Source organism: Schistocerca piceifrons, chromosome 5, assembly GCF_021461385.2.
Source record: "Schistocerca piceifrons isolate TAMUIC-IGC-003096 chromosome 5, iqSchPice1.1, whole genome shotgun sequence".
Taxonomy (NCBI): domain Eukaryota; kingdom Metazoa; phylum Arthropoda; class Insecta; order Orthoptera; family Acrididae; genus Schistocerca; species Schistocerca piceifrons.
In genome coordinates this window covers 599,664,151-599,679,818 of record NC_060142.1, presented here as the reverse complement: position 1 = coordinate 599,679,818, position 15,668 = coordinate 599,664,151, and the positions used below count along the sequence as shown (strand labels likewise).

The following is a 15,668-nucleotide window of genomic DNA, read 5'->3' as shown; positions in this document are numbered from 1 at the left end:
CAGTGTCACTTGGCTGAATGTGTATAAGGCTCTGTGGCATCACTCAAACGCAGCCAAATTGTCACACTAGCTGTGTATCTCTAACAAAGTTGACGTATGTCCTCACCTCGGTGCCGGTTAAAACGATTTCGCCCCCGGGTGGGCTCGAACCACCAACCTTTCGGTTAACAGCCGAACGCGCTAGCCGATTGCGCCACGGAGGCCTTGACTTTGGCTCCCTTGTGCTCTGTATATCAACGCAATTCGTATACCTTCTGCAGGAATCTCGCAGAATGGTAGCATTTGCTTACGCCTCTTCACATGGATAACGTGCATGCACACTGTAGCGAGGCTCGTAAACGAATGACATCGCCAAGCATGACATTATACTACAAAATGCATACAAACCAATGTTCAACCTATGCATTCAGAAAACCTCTGAGGCCAGTAGAATACTTGTCATAGGTTGTAGAACATCCCTTTCATTCAGTGTACTGCCATGTGTTAGATGCTGCTCGAGATAGCTCCGCTCCTTGCAGGAAGGTTTAAAAAATGAATGCCTTCTGTGAGGTTCGAACTCACGACCCCTGGTTTACGAGACCAGTGCTCTACCACTGAGCTAAGAAGGCGGCAGCTTAGCGTTTGTGAGCTATCCCCAAATTGGTACTGCATCATACTGAATCTTGCAGCCCTCGACCAGATATCGGATTTGGCACACAGCTGCTGCTGGGGGTGTCCACATTGCCGTTTTCCAAATCTCTTGAATGTTTCGCCCTTGCGATCGACGACGAGCGTCGGCCCACTAAAAGTTTGCGGTCTGCACAATCCAGACCTAGTGCACAGCTTGTGGGACAGCGTGGCTCGACTGCGAAATGCGCCTTTCGGCTCGTCTCTCTGGCTACAGTATGCTGTTGTCCACAGTGGCACTGGCGTTGCCCATGGGGCTTCATGTAAGGCGACTGCACGTCGCTCGGCCAACAGCGGCCTACTGCAGACCGACACTTAAGAGACACCAAATACAAATCGACATCGAGAGACAGGCCCTGTCATATGGCACTCGCGACGTATATGCTGAAATTGAATGTAAAGAATGCGTCTTTTGTAGTGGGCGTCCCTCTACTGCAGTGTCACACATGACGAATAAAAAGGAAAACAGTAGAACGTCTGTGTAGGGCCATGTTTTTACCTACAGTGTCACTTGGCTGAATGTGTATAAGGCTCTGTGGCATCACTCAAACGCAGCCAAATTGTCACACTAGCTGTGTATCTCTAACAAAGTTGACGTATGTCCTCACCTCGGTGCCGGTTAAAACGATTTCGCCCCCGGGTGGGCTCGAACCATCAACCTTTCGGTTAACAGCCGAACGCGCTAGCCGATTGCGCCACGGAGGCCTTGACTTTGGCTCCCTTGTGCTCTGTATATCAACGCAATTCGTATACCTTCTGCAGGAATCTCGCAGAATGGTAGCATTTGCTTACGCCTCTTCACATGGATAACGTGCATGCACACTGTAGCGAGGCTCGTAAACGAATGACATCGCCAAGCATGACATTATACTACAAAATGCATACAAACCAATGTTCAACCTATGCATTCAGAAAACCTCTGAGGCCAGTAGAATACTTGTCATAGGTTGTAGAAACATCCCTTTCATTCAGTGTACTGCCATGTGTTAGATGCTGCTCGAGATAGCTCCGCTCCTTGCAGGAAGGTTTAAAAAATGAATGCCTTCTGTGAGGTTCGAACTCACGACCCCTGGTTTACGAGACCAGTGCTCTACCACTGAGCTAAGAATGCGGCAGCTTAGCGTTTGTGAGCTATCCCCAAATTGGTACTTCATCATACTGAATCTTGCAGCCCTCGACCAGATATCGGATTTGGCACACAGCTGCTGCTGGGGGTGTCCACATTGCCGTTTTCCAAATCTCTTGAATGTTTCGCCCTTGCGATCGACGACGAGCGTCGGCCCACTAAAAGTTTGCGGTCTGCACAATCCTGACCTAGTGCACAGCTTGTGGGACAGCGTGGCTCGACTGCGAAATGCGCCTTTCGGCTCGTCTCTCTGGCTACAGTATGCTGTTGTCCACAGTGGCACTGGCGTTGCCCATGGGGCTTCATGTAAGGCGACTGCACGTCGCTCGGCCAACAGCGGCCTACTGCAGACCGACACTTAAGAGACACCAAATACAAATCGACATCGAGAGACAGGCCCTGTCATATGGCACTCGCGACGTATATGCTGAAATTGAATGTAAAGAATGCGTCTTTTGTAGTGGGCGTCCCTCTACTGCAGTGTCACACATGACGAATAAAAAGGAAAACAGTAGAACGTCTGTGTAGGGCCATGTTTTTACCTACAGTGTCACTTGGCTGAATGTGTATAAGGCTCTGTGGCATCACTCAAACGCAGCCAAATTGTCACACTAGCTGTGTATCTCTAACAAAGTTGACGTATGTCCTCACCTCGGTGCCGGTTAAAACGATTTCGCCCCCGGGTGGGCTCGAACCACCAACCTTTCGGTTAACAGCCGAACGCGCTAGCCGATTGCGCCACGGAGGCCTTGACTTTGGCTCCCTTGTGCTCTGTATATCAACGCAATTCGTATACCTTCTGCAGGAATCTCGCAGAATGGTAGCATTTGCTTACGCCTCTTCACATGGATAACGTGCATGCACACTGTAGCGAGGCTCGTAAACGAATGACATCGCCAAGCATGACATTATACTACAAAATGCATACAAACCAATGTTCAACCTATGCATTCAGAAAACCTCTGAGGCCAGTAGAATACTTGTCATAGGTTGTAGAACATTCCTTTCATTCAGTGTACTGCCATGTGTTAGATGCTGCTCGAGATAGCTCCGCTCCTTGCAGGAAGGTTTAAAAAATGAATGCCTTCTGTGAGGTTCGAACTCACGACCCCTGGTTTACGAGACCAGTGCTCTACCACTGAGCTAAGAAGGCGGCAGCTTAGCGTTTGTGAGCTATCCCCAAATTGGTACTTCATCATACTGAATCTTGCAGCCCTCGACCAGATATCGGATTTGGCACACAGCTGCTGCTGGGGGTGTCCACATTGCCGTTTTCCAAATCTCTTGAATGTTTCGCCCTTGCGATCGACGACGAGCGTCGGCCCACTAAAAGTTTGCGGTCTGCACAATCCTGACCTAGTGCACAGCTTGTGGGACAGCGTGGCTCGACTGCGAAATGCGCCTTTCGGCTCGTCTCTCTGGCTACAGTATGCTGTTGTCCACAGTGGCACTGGCGTTGCCCATGGGGCTTCATGTAAGGCGACTGCACGTCGCTCGGCCAACAGCGGCCTACTGCAGACCGACACTTAAGAGACACCAAATACAAATCGACATCGAGAGACAGGCCCTGTCATATGGCACTCGCGACGTATATGCTGAAATTGAATGTAAAGAATGCGTCTTTTGTAGTGGGCGTCCCTCTACTGCAGTGTCACACATGACGAATAAAAAGGAAAACAGTAGAACGTCTGTGTAGGGCCATGTTTTTACCTACAGTGTCACTTGGCTGAATGTGTATAAGGCTCTGTGGCATCACTCAAACGCAGCCAAATTGTCACACTAGCTGTGTATCTCTAACAAAGTTGACGTATGTCCTCACCTCGGTGCCGGTTAAAACGATTTCGCCCCCGGGTGGGCTCGAACCACCAACCTTTCGGTTAACAGCCGAACGCGCTAGCCGATTGCGCCACGGAGGCCTTGACTTTGGCTCCCTTGTGCTCTGTATATCAACGCAATTCGTATACCTTCTGCAGGAATCTCGCAGAATGGTAGCATTTGCTTACGCCTCTTCACATGGATAACGTGCATGCACACTGTAGCGAGGCTCGTAAACGAATGACATCGCCAAGCATGACATTATACTACAAAATGCATACAAACCAATGTTCAACCTATGCATTCAGAAAACCTCTGAGGCCAGTAGAATACTTGTCATAGGTTGTAGAACATCCCTTTCATTCAGTGTACTGCCATGTGTTAGATGCTGCTCGAGATAGCTCCGCTCCTTGCAGGAAGGTTTAAAAAATGAATGCCTTCTGTGAGGTTCGAACTCACGACCCCTGGTTTACGAGACCAGTGCTCTACCACTGAGCTAAGAAGGCGGCAGCTTAGCGTTTGTGAGCTATCCCCAAATTGGTACTGCATCATACTGAATCTTGCAGCCCTCGACCAGATATCGGATTTGGCACACAGCTGCTGCTGGGGGTGTCCACATTGCCGTTTTCCAAATCTCTTGAATGTTTCGCCCTTGCGATCGACGACGAGCGTCGGCCCACTAAAAGTTTGCGGTCTGCACAATCCAGACCTAGTGCACAGCTTGTGGGACAGCGTGGCTCGACTGCGAAATGCGCCTTTCGGCTCGTCTCTCTGGCTACAGTATGCTGTTGTCCACAGTGGCACTGGCGTTGCCCATGGGGCTTCATGTAAGGCGACTGCACGTCGCTCGGCCAACAGCGGCCTACTGCAGACCGACACTTAAGAGACACCAAATACAAATCGACATCGAGAGACAGGCCCTGTCATATGGCACTCGCGACGTATATGCTGAAATTGAATGTAAAGAATGCGTCTTTTGTAGTGGGCGTCCCTCTACTGCAGTGTCACACATGACGAATAAAAAGGAAAACAGTAGAACGTCTGTGTAGGGCCATGTTTTTACCTACAGTGTCACTTGGCTGAATGTGTATAAGGCTCTGTGGCATCACTCAAACGCAGCCAAATTGTCACACTAGCTGTGTATCTCTAACAAAGTTGACGTATGTCCTCACCTCGGTGCCGGTTAAAACGATTTCGCCCCCGGGTGGGCTCGAACCACCAACCTTTCGGTTAACAGCCGAACGCGCTAGCCGATTGCGCCACGGAGGCCTTGACTTTGGCTCCCTTGTGCTCTGTATATCAACGCAATTCGTATACCTTCTGCAGGAATCTCGCAGAATGGTAGCATTTGCTTACGCCTCTTCACATGGATAACGTGCATGCACACTGTAGCGAGGCTCGTAAACGAATGACATCGCCAAGCATGACATTATACTACAAAATGCATACAAACCAATGTTCAACCTATGCATTCAGAAAACCTCTGAGGCCAGTAGAATACTTGTCATAGGTTGTAGAACATTCCTTTCATTCAGTGTACTGCCATGTGTTAGATGCTGCTCGAGATAGCTCCGCTCCTTGCAGGAAGGTTTAAAAAATGAATGCCTTCTGTGAGGTTCGAACTCACGACCCCTGGTTTACGAGACCAGTGCTCTACCACTGAGCTAAGAAGGCGGCAGCTTAGCGTTTGTGAGCTATCCCCAAATTGGTACTTCATCATACTGAATCTTGCAGCCCTCGACCAGATATCGGATTTGGCACACAGCTGCTGCTGGGGGTGTCCACATTGCCGTTTTCCAAATCTCTTGAATGTTTCGCCCTTGCGATCGACGACGAGCGTCGGCCCACCAAAAGTTTGCGGTCTGCACAATCCTGACCTAGTGCACAGCTTGTGGGACAGCGTGGCTCGACTGCGAAATGCGCCTTTCGGCTCGTCTCTCTGGCTACAGTATGCTGTTGTCCACAGTGGCACTGGCGTTGCCCATGGGGCTTCATGTAAGGCGACTGCACGTCGCTCGGCCAACAGCGGCCTACTGCAGACCGACACTTAAGAGACACCAAATACAAATCGACATCGAGAGACAGGCCCTGTCATATGGCACTCGCGACGTATATGCTGAAATTGAATGTAAAGAATGCGTCTTTTGTAGTGGGCGTCCCTCTACTGCAGTGTCACACATGACGAATAAAAAGGAAAACAGTAGAACGTCTGTGTAGGGCCATGTTTTTACCTACAGTGTCACTTGGCTGAATGTGTATAAGGCTCTGTGGCATCACTCAAACGCAGCCAAATTGTCACACTAGCTGTGTATCTCTAACAAAGTTGACGTATGTCCTCACCTCGGTGCCGGTTAAAACGATTTCGCCCCCGGGTGGGCTCGAACCATCAACCTTTCGGTTAACAGCCGAACGCGCTAGCCGATTGCGCCACGGAGGCCTTGACTTTGGCTCCCTTGTGCTCTGTATATCAACGCAATTCGTATACCTTCTGCAGGAATCTCGCAGAATGGTAGCATTTGCTTACGCCTCTTCACATGGATAACGTGCATGCACACTGTAGCGAGGCTCGTAAACGAATGACATCGCCAAGCATGACATTATACTACAAAATGCATACAAACCAATGTTCAACCTATGCATTCAGAAAACCTCTGAGGCCAGTAGAATACTTGTCATAGGTTGTAGAACATCCCTTTCATTCAGTGTACTGCCATGTGTTAGATGCTGCTCGAGATAGCTCCGCTCCTTGCAGGAAGGTTTAAAAAATGAATGCCTTCTGTGAGGTTCGAACTCACGACCCCTGGTTTACGAGACCAGTGCTCTACCACTGAGCTAAGAATGCGGCAGCTTAGCGTTTGTGAGCTATCCCCAAATTGGTACTTCATCATACTGAATCTTGCAGCCCTCGACCAGATATCGGATTTGGCACACAGCTGCTGCTGGGGGTGTCCACATTGCCGTTTTCCAAATCTCTTGAATGTTTCGCCCTTGCGATCGACGACGAGCGTCGGCCCACTAAAAGTTTGCGGTCTGCACAATCCTGACCTAGTGCACAGCTTGTGGGACAGCGTGGCTCGACTGCGAAATGCGCCTTTCGGCTCGTCTCTCTGGCTACAGTATGCTGTTGTCCACAGTGGCACTGGCGTTGCCCATGGGGCTTCATGTAAGGCGACTGCACGTCGCTCGGCCAACAGCGGCCTACTGCAGACCGACACTTAAGAGACACCAAATACAAATCGACATCGAGAGACAGGCCCTGTCATATGGCACTCGCGACGTATATGCTGAAATTGAATGTAAAGAATGCGTCTTTTGTAGTGGGCGTCCCTCTACTGCAGTGTCACACATGACGAATAAAAAGGAAAACAGTAGAACGTCTGTGTAGGGCCATGTTTTTACCTACAGTGTCACTTGGCTGAATGTGTATAAGGCTCTGTGGCATCACTCAAACGCAGCCAAATTGTCACACTAGCTGTGTATCTCTAACAAAGTTGACGTATGTCCTCACCTCGGTGCCGGTTAAAACGATTTCGCCCCCGGGTGGGCTCGAACCACCAACCTTTCGGTTAACAGCCGAACGCGCTAGCCGATTGCGCCACGGAGGCCTTGACTTTGGCTCCCTTGTGCTCTGTATATCAACGCAATTCGTATACCTTCTGCAGGAATCTCGCAGAATGGTAGCATTTGCTTACGCCTCTTCACATGGATAACGTGCATGCACACTGTAGCGAGGCTCGTAAACGAATGACATCGCCAAGCATGACATTATACTACAAAATGCATACAAACCAATGTTCAACCTATGCATTCAGAAAACCTCTGAGGCCAGTAGAATACTTGTCATAGGTTGTAGAACATTCCTTTCATTCAGTGTACTGCCATGTGTTAGATGCTGCTCGAGATAGCTCCGCTCCTTGCAGGAAGGTTTAAAAAATGAATGCCTTCTGTGAGGTTCGAACTCACGACCCCTGGTTTACGAGACCAGTGCTCTACCACTGAGCTAAGAAGGCGGCAGCTTAGTGTTTGTGAGCTATCCCCAAATTGGTACTTCATCATACTGAATCTTGCAGCCCTCGACCAGATATCGGATTTGGCACACAGCTGCTGCTGGGGGTGTCCACATTGCCGTTTTCCAAATCTCTTGAATGTTTCGCCCTTGCGATCGACGACGAGCGTCGGCCCACTAAAAGTTTGCGGTCTGCACAATCCTGACCTAGTGCACAGCTTGTGGGACAGCGTGGCTCGACTGCGAAATGCGCCTTTCGGCTCGTCTCTCTGGCTACAGTATGCTGTTGTCCACAGTGGCACTGGCGTTGCCCATGGGGCTTCATGTAAGGCGACTGCACGTCGCTCGGCCAACAGCGGCCTACTGCAGACCGACACTTAAGAGACACCAAATACAAATCGACATCGAGAGACAGGCCCTGTCATATGGCACTCGCGACGTATATGCTGAAATTGAATGTAAAGAATGCGTCTTTTGTAGTGGGCGTCCCTCTACTGCAGTGTCACACATGACGAATAAAAAGGAAAACAGTAGAACGTCTGTGTAGGGCCATGTTTTTACCTACAGTGTCACTTGGCTGAATGTGTATAAGGCTCTGTGGCATCACTCAAACGCAGCCAAATTGTCACACTAGCTGTGTATCTCTAACAAAGTTGACGTATGTCCTCACCTCGGTGCCGGTTAAAACGATTTCGCCCCCGGGTGGGCTCGAACCACCAACCTTTCGGTTAACAGCCGAACGCGCTAGCCGATTGCGCCACGGAGGCCTTGACTTTGGCTCCCTTGTGCTCTGTATATCAACGCAATTCGTATACCTTCTGCAGGAATCTCGCAGAATGGTAGCATTTGCTTACGCCTCTTCACATGGATAACGTGCATGCACACTGTAGCGAGGCTCGTAAACGAATGACATCGCCAAGCATGACATTATACTACAAAATGCATACAAACCAATGTTCAACCTATGCATTCAGAAAACCTCTGAGGCCAGTAGAATACTTGTCATAGGTTGTAGAACATCCCTTTCATTCAGTGTACTGCCATGTGTTAGATGCTGCTCGAGATAGCTCCGCTCCTTGCAGGAAGGTTTAAAAAATGAATGCCTTCTGTGAGGTTCGAACTCACGACCCCTGGTTTACGAGACCAGTGCTCTACCACTGAGCTAAGAAGGCGGCAGCTTAGCGTTTGTGAGCTATCCCCAAATTGGTACTGCATCATACTGAATCTTGCAGCCCTCGACCAGATATCGGATTTGGCACACAGCTGCTGCTGGGGGTGTCCACATTGCCGTTTTCCAAATCTCTTGAATGTTTCGCCCTTGCGATCGACGACGAGCGTCGGCCCACTAAAAGTTTGCGGTCTGCACAATCCAGACCTAGTGCACAGCTTGTGGGACAGCGTGGCTCGACTGCGAAATGCGCCTTTCGGCTCGTCTCTCTGGCTACAGTATGCTGTTGTCCACAGTGGCACTGGCGTTGCCCATGGGGCTTCATGTAAGGCGACTGCACGTCGCTCGGCCAACAGCGGCCTACTGCAGACCGACACTTAAGAGACACCAAATACAAATCGACATCGAGAGACAGGCCCTGTCATATGGCACTCGCGACGTATATGCTGAAATTGAATGTAAAGAATGCGTCTTTTGTAGTGGGCGTCCCTCTACTGCAGTGTCACACATGACGAATAAAAAGGAAAACAGTAGAACGTCTGTGTAGGGCCATGTTTTTACCTACAGTGTCACTTGGCTGAATGTGTATAAGGCTCTGTGGCATCACTCAAACGCAGCCAAATTGTCACACTAGCTGTGTATCTCTAACAAAGTTGACGTATGTCCTCACCTCGGTGCCGGTTAAAACGATTTCGCCCCCGGGTGGGCTCGAACCACCAACCTTTCGGTTAACAGCCGAACGCGCTAGCCGATTGCGCCACGGAGGCCTTGACTTTGGCTCCCTTGTGCTCTGTATATCAACGCAATTCGTATACCTTCTGCAGGAATCTCGCAGAATGGTAGCATTTGCTTACGCCTCTTCACATGGATAACGTGCATGCACACTGTAGCGAGGCTCGTAAACGAATGACATCGCCAAGCATGACATTATACTACAAAATGCATACAAACCAATGTTCAACCTATGCATTCAGAAAACCTCTGAGGCCAGTAGAATACTTGTCATAGGTTGTAGAACATTCCTTTCATTCAGTGTACTGCCATGTGTTAGATGCTGCTCGAGATAGCTCCGCTCCTTGCAGGAAGGTTTAAAAAATGAATGCCTTCTGTGAGGTTCGAACTCACGACCCCTGGTTTACGAGACCAGTGCTCTACCACTTAGCTAAGAAGGCGGCAGCTTAGCGTTTGTGAGCTATCCCCAAATTGGTACTTCATCATACTGAATCTTGCAGCCCTCGACCAGATATCGGATTTGGCACACAGCTGCTGCTGGGGGTGTCCACATTGCCGTTTTCCAAATCTCTTGAATGTTTCGCCCTTGCGATCGACGACGAGCGTCGGCCCACCAAAAGTTTGCGGTCTGCACAATCCTGACCTAGTGCACAGCTTGTGGGACAGCGTGGCTCGACTGCGAAATGCGCCTTTCGGCTCGTCTCTCTGGCTACAGTATGCTGTTGTCCACAGTGGCACTGGCGTTGCCCATGGGGCTTCATGTAAGGCGACTGCACGTCGCTCGGCCAACAGCGGCCTACTGCAGACCGACACTTAAGAGACACCAAATACAAATCGACATCGAGAGACAGGCCCTGTCATATGGCACTCGCGACGTATATGCTGAAATTGAATGTAAAGAATGCGTCTTTTGTAGTGGGCGTCCCTCTACTGCAGTGTCACACATGACGAATAAAAAGGAAAACAGTAGAACGTCTGTGTAGGGCCATGTTTTTACCTACAGTGTCATTTGGCTGAATGTGTTTAAGGCTCTGTGGCATCACTCAAACGCAGCCAAATTGTCACACTAGCTGTGTATCTCTAACAAAGTTGACGTATGTCCTCACCTCGGTGCCGGTTAAAACGATTTCGCCCCCGGGTGGGCTCGAACCACCAACCTTTCGGTTAACAGCCGAACGCGCTAGCCGATTGCGCCACGGAGGCCTTGACTTTGGCTCCCTTGTGCTCTGTATATCAACGCAATTCGTATACCTTCTGCAGGAATCTCGCAGAATGGTAGCATTTGCTTACGCCTCTTCACATGGATAACGTGCATGCACACTGTAGCGAGGCTCGTAAACGAATGACATCGCCAAGCATGACATTATACTACAAAATGCATACAAACCAATGTTCAACCTATGCATTCAGAAAACCTCTGAGGCCAGTAGAATACTTGTCATAGGTTGTAGAACATTCCTTTCATTCAGTGTACTGCCATGTGTTAGATGCTGCTCGAGATAGCTCCGCTCCTTGCAGGAAGGTTTAAAAAATGAATGCCTTCTGTGAGGTTCGAACTCACGACCCCTGGTTTACGAGACCAGTGCTCTACCACTTTTTTTTTTTTTTTTTTTTTTTACAGTACTGAAATTAAAATCCTAAAACATGACTATATAATGTAGACTGCTGACTGAAATAAAGATTAAAACACGAAAACTTCAGTCCTGGTGTAGGGAAGAAACATACATAAAGGCGGCAAATCCAAAAACAGTATAAAAGAAAATGGCTCACACAGGTGACCTTAGCCAACACCCTCTCTTTCAAATGTCAGGCTAAGCATATTGGCAAAATCATCTCGGAGGCCTGGCAATCGCAAGCGCTGCCAGTAAGCAGTAAGCATGTACTGCCGAAACGCTAGGTGTCCATCCTCTTCATGACAACTGTTGACAAAATGTACGAAATGGCCAATCAACCACATGACGGTATGGAGCTTCGTCCGCGGAAAAAAGGAAGAATCGGGCCGGACGATGATGTCAATAGTATAAGCGGCTTCAGCAGACCTAGTGACAAAAGCAAGTTGTTTCCTGAGCCAACGCCAATTAGCAAGGTGCCCACAGCAGGTGAATCGATGTTCAAGGGTATCCAAGAGACCACACCGAGTACAGGTGTCCGTGTCAGAAAGACCAATACGGTGCAGTCGTACATTGGTGGGAACCAAATTATTTATTACCCTATACCACGTGGACGCCACGGCCATAGAGTGGATCGGCAGACTAACGTTCTTCCAGACGTTCCTCCAGGACACAGATGGAGACGCCAGTTCTATTGGATTGGGACCGGCCAGCCCCTCCCAGCGGGCAATCAAGCCCTTGGTCGTTGGCACCGGTCGCCGCAAGAAGACGTCACCGAGGTAACTCACCGCAATGTAAAATTCCCGAATGTGTTTCAACTTAAAATTTAGGCGTCCGACATCGACAGGTGGAGCAAGGCTCGCCGGACGCACAACAGTAAAAAGCCTGGATGTAATTGAAGTCACTTCTTGCGTAACAATTAGAGTCGTTCGGCGGACGTACAAAGCAGACGCCTTGCGAGTAATGTCAGAGAGGCCCAAGCCTCCGGAGAGACGCGGTTTCGTCATTACCTCGTAACGTAACTTGAATAGATGGCCCTTCCATATAAATCTGCTAGACAATTGGCGCAACCTTTTCGCCACCATCATGGGAAGTGGGAACAGCTGAGCAACATAATAAGCTTTACATAGAACGTAGGTGTCTAAAATTCTGACTTTTTGCAAAATGGTGGCAGAGCGCTGCTCATGGACCATCAGAGCCCCCTGTATCTTCTCGGTGACAGATTTCCAATTGAGAGCCGCCATTTTTAGAGGACACCGATCAATGATAATCCCCAAGGACGTATGGCGATCGACAAAAGTGGCCCAAGGGACGTCAGCATCGCGAAATCCTCGAATATCAAGGAACTTACATTTACCCTGATTGAGACGCGCTCCAGAGACACGACAGTATGCATCAACCGCCCCTTTCAACAACGGGATATCATCACGTTGACGGAGGAGAACAACGACATCATCCGCATATGCCTTAACAGAGAGCTTCCCACCAGAGAGGGACATACCCTGAAGCTTGAGAGCAATAGTCCGAAGCAGCGGTTCCAGCGACAATACGAATAAAGACATAGAGAGCGGACTACCCTGAGGCACTCCGCGGCGGATAGCAATGGGCGGCGTCAGCTGCCCATTGACTGACACCCGAGCTGTTATTCCCCTATACAAATTGCCAAGAACACCACGTGATGAAGCGTTAAAACCTATTGTACCTAAAACACGATCTAAAAACACATGACTGACGTGATCAAAAGCCTTATAAAAATCAAGGAAGGCAAAGGCACAATGTACGTTTGTAACCGCCGCAACCGAGACAACATCCCGATATTCGGCTACTGGTGTCAGAATAGATCTATCATGAAAACAACATTGATGTGCACCAATCACACCCCGAAGAAGAGAAGACAACCGGCTATTGAGCGCTCTAGCAGCTGTCTTATAGTCAAAATTCAGCAATGTGAGCGGACGAAGATTGGCAGCAGATAAACGACCAGAGGACTTCGGGATTAAAACAATTTTCCCTACTTTAAAATCGGCAGGCACATCCATCCCCCTAACAATCTCATTTAAAATCTGCGTAAAAATGCCACCCAAAAGAGGCCAAAAACGGAGATAAAATTCTTTAGGCAGGCCGTCTGGACCCGGCGATTTACTGGACGGAGAGCGAGCAATAAAATCGAAAACATCATCTACCTGGAACTCCCGGAGAAATTCGCCGTTCGCGTCAGGCGCGATCGTCGCAGTTAGATCCCCAAAGACATCATCCGAAAGAGACTCACCAGAATCATCGGCAGAATATAGACTAGTGTAATACTGATGAAGAGCACGAACCATTTCCTCCTGTGCAATAAGCTGTCGCCCATCATCCACCGTAAGAGAAGAGATGAAGGAGCGACGACGACGAGTCTGATGCCGTAGCAGGTGGTACAAGGATGTCAGTTCACCTTCAACAAGAGAGTGAGGTTTCGACTTAACTCGCAGACCATCCATCTGTCGTCGTTTAAGGCTCAAGAGCTTGGCTTTAATACGACGAACATCATGGATCCGCAGTGGAGAGGTACCCGCCGCGTCATATAGTTCACGCAGGACAGAGTAGTAATATTCATACGTGTTCTTAAAATCACGCGTCCTAGCAGCACAGTAGACAATCAAAGTCTGACGAATCTTGGGCTTGGCAAACGCAGTCCACCAAACCAGCAAGGAGGGGTATCGCGGGACAGAGCGAAGACATCGCTCCCACACGCCACTTATAACATCATCCATAGCACTGTCGGCAAGGTGGGAAACATTTAACATCCACTGGGAACGATAAAGTTTTGCAGGTTGGCGACTAAGATTTACAGTTGCAGTAAAAGCACAATGGTCAGAAAAACTAGTAGGAATAACATCGACAGAAAGAATTTTATCACATAAAAAATCAGATAAATAGAATCTGTCGAGTCTACTGCATGAGGACGCGGTAAAAAACGTATATTTCACCAGGGTTGGATATTTGTGTTCCCAAACATCACGCAGATGCATCGTACGAACTAAGTCATGTAAATCACGGCAATAATTAAAATTGGGGGACTGGTCTGCAGGGCGTAAAACACAATTAAAATCGCCTCCGAGCAGGAGACTCCGAGGACTCTGGCGCAAAAGATAAATAAGCTCTTCTTTATAAAAGCGCGATCGAGCCACAGTGTGACCCGAACCAGAGGGGGCATACAAAACAACGAGGCGGAGATCAAAAAGACGACAACCAATCCCACGGCCAGAGTCAAGGAATTCAATGTCAGTAATAGGAATGCCCTCTCGAAAGAAAAGAGCAGTTCCTGTTGAATATTCCGGCGCGACATTAAAAACAGTTTGAAATCCAGGTAGAGAGAGATCAGAAAACAACACTTCCTGCAAAAACACTACGTCCGCACAGGCGTCGTAAATAAACTGCCGCAAAGAGGCAATGCGAACGTCGGACTCAATACGGTTAACATTTAAGGTAAGAAAGGTGTATGCTTGAACCATAGAGAGAAAAGCGAGAAAACAAATCACCTACACCGACGCACCAGCGTCACAGTCCATAGCAGGGGTGACAGAGGCATCCGAGGGAGGGGGACTGCTACCCCGTTCCGCGGATCCCTTACGTTTCGGTTTTTTACGAACAGCATTAACGTTCGGCTGAACGCGTAACTTGCGTCGGCTGACGGGCAAGGAAACTTCAGCCGCCGGTGACGTAGGAGGGTCAAGTTCTGTATCCGACACCACCCGCGCCGGTCCACATGCGGGATCCGGGGTCGCGGGGGAAACATCCGACAAAACGGAATGGTCAACACCTGCACTAGCTTCCGGCAAACATGGACTGCACGGAGGCGAAACGGGAGCAGGAAGGTCCGAGGCCGCAGAGTTGGAAGGAAGCGGAGCAGCTCCGCTGGCAGAGGTATGGGGCAGCGAAGCAGGAAGTTGTCGCGGCTCCACTTGTTGTGACATCGCAGTCGGTTCGGAAGACGGCGCCAACAGGCCCGACCGACGACCCGACTCGAGAGAAGCTGCGTCGGAGGCCGGAGGGGCGCCAGCAGCCGCCACCGGAACCGCTACCTCAGGAGGGCAGGGAGCAGCTACAGTACACAGTGGCTCGGAGGATGCCGGTCGCTCGGACTGGGGCATCTCAGGGAGATCCTCATCCGTACTATTTCCATCGTGTGGGCGACGCCTCTTATTATTCAAAAGTGGCACACCCACCTGAGGGACAGACGGAACAACATCAGATTTAGCACGCAAAGGAGGAAATTCTGTATCAGGGGTGCGCAAAACCTGTGGAGGGGCGCTACTACCACTGGACTGTGCTACACCAAGAGCAGAACCACCTGCAACGAGGTCAGCGACCGTTAACTTGCGACGCTGTTCGAGAGAATTTTTTAAAACAAAAACTCTCCGCAGACAGTCGGTACGCACGTGACCACTTTCATTGCACAAAAAACAGGTGCCCACCTGACCACTATATGTTACATGGACACGATATCCACCGATCTGCAGGTGAGATGGAATATTCTGCTTAACGTGCATTTCGACTGAACGA

General features: G+C 49.5%; 19 non-coding genes across 19 annotated transcripts; all 19 read right to left on the bottom strand.

Moving 5' to 3' along the window:
- Positions 1-129: 129 nt before the first annotated feature.
- On the bottom strand, positions 130-203 carry Trnan-guu. The gene has a single exon. It is a non-coding gene; the product is annotated as a tRNA-Asn (tRNA).
- A 333-nt stretch (positions 204-536) lies between these two features.
- On the bottom strand, positions 537-608 carry Trnat-cgu. The gene has a single exon. It is a non-coding gene; the product is annotated as a tRNA-Thr (tRNA).
- Positions 609-1,297: 689 nt separating this feature from the next.
- On the bottom strand, positions 1,298-1,371 carry Trnan-guu. Its single transcript has one exon. It is a non-coding gene; the product is annotated as a tRNA-Asn (tRNA).
- A 334-nt stretch (positions 1,372-1,705) lies between these two features.
- On the bottom strand, positions 1,706-1,777 carry Trnat-cgu. The gene has a single exon. It is a non-coding gene; the product is annotated as a tRNA-Thr (tRNA).
- A 689-nt stretch (positions 1,778-2,466) lies between these two features.
- On the bottom strand, positions 2,467-2,540 carry Trnan-guu. The gene has a single exon. It is a non-coding gene; the product is annotated as a tRNA-Asn (tRNA).
- Positions 2,541-2,873: 333 nt separating this feature from the next.
- On the bottom strand, positions 2,874-2,945 carry Trnat-cgu. Its single transcript has one exon. It is a non-coding gene; the product is annotated as a tRNA-Thr (tRNA).
- A 689-nt stretch (positions 2,946-3,634) lies between these two features.
- On the bottom strand, positions 3,635-3,708 carry Trnan-guu. The gene has a single exon. It is a non-coding gene; the product is annotated as a tRNA-Asn (tRNA).
- A 333-nt stretch (positions 3,709-4,041) lies between these two features.
- Trnat-cgu lies at positions 4,042-4,113 on the bottom strand. Its single transcript has one exon. It is a non-coding gene; the product is annotated as a tRNA-Thr (tRNA).
- Positions 4,114-4,802: 689 nt separating this feature from the next.
- On the bottom strand, positions 4,803-4,876 carry Trnan-guu. The gene has a single exon. It is a non-coding gene; the product is annotated as a tRNA-Asn (tRNA).
- A 333-nt stretch (positions 4,877-5,209) lies between these two features.
- On the bottom strand, positions 5,210-5,281 carry Trnat-cgu. The gene has a single exon. It is a non-coding gene; the product is annotated as a tRNA-Thr (tRNA).
- Positions 5,282-5,970: 689 nt separating this feature from the next.
- Positions 5,971-6,044, bottom strand: Trnan-guu. The gene has a single exon. It is a non-coding gene; the product is annotated as a tRNA-Asn (tRNA).
- Positions 6,045-6,377: 333 nt separating this feature from the next.
- Positions 6,378-6,449, bottom strand: Trnat-cgu. Its single transcript has one exon. It is a non-coding gene; the product is annotated as a tRNA-Thr (tRNA).
- A 689-nt stretch (positions 6,450-7,138) lies between these two features.
- Positions 7,139-7,212, bottom strand: Trnan-guu. The gene has a single exon. It is a non-coding gene; the product is annotated as a tRNA-Asn (tRNA).
- Positions 7,213-7,545: 333 nt separating this feature from the next.
- On the bottom strand, positions 7,546-7,617 carry Trnat-cgu. The gene has a single exon. It is a non-coding gene; the product is annotated as a tRNA-Thr (tRNA).
- Positions 7,618-8,306: 689 nt separating this feature from the next.
- On the bottom strand, positions 8,307-8,380 carry Trnan-guu. Its single transcript has one exon. It is a non-coding gene; the product is annotated as a tRNA-Asn (tRNA).
- A 333-nt stretch (positions 8,381-8,713) lies between these two features.
- Trnat-cgu lies at positions 8,714-8,785 on the bottom strand. The gene has a single exon. It is a non-coding gene; the product is annotated as a tRNA-Thr (tRNA).
- A 689-nt stretch (positions 8,786-9,474) lies between these two features.
- Trnan-guu lies at positions 9,475-9,548 on the bottom strand. Its single transcript has one exon. It is a non-coding gene; the product is annotated as a tRNA-Asn (tRNA).
- A 333-nt stretch (positions 9,549-9,881) lies between these two features.
- On the bottom strand, positions 9,882-9,953 carry Trnat-cgu. The gene has a single exon. It is a non-coding gene; the product is annotated as a tRNA-Thr (tRNA).
- A 689-nt stretch (positions 9,954-10,642) lies between these two features.
- On the bottom strand, positions 10,643-10,716 carry Trnan-guu. The gene has a single exon. It is a non-coding gene; the product is annotated as a tRNA-Asn (tRNA).
- Positions 10,717-15,668: the final 4,952 nt, after the last annotated feature.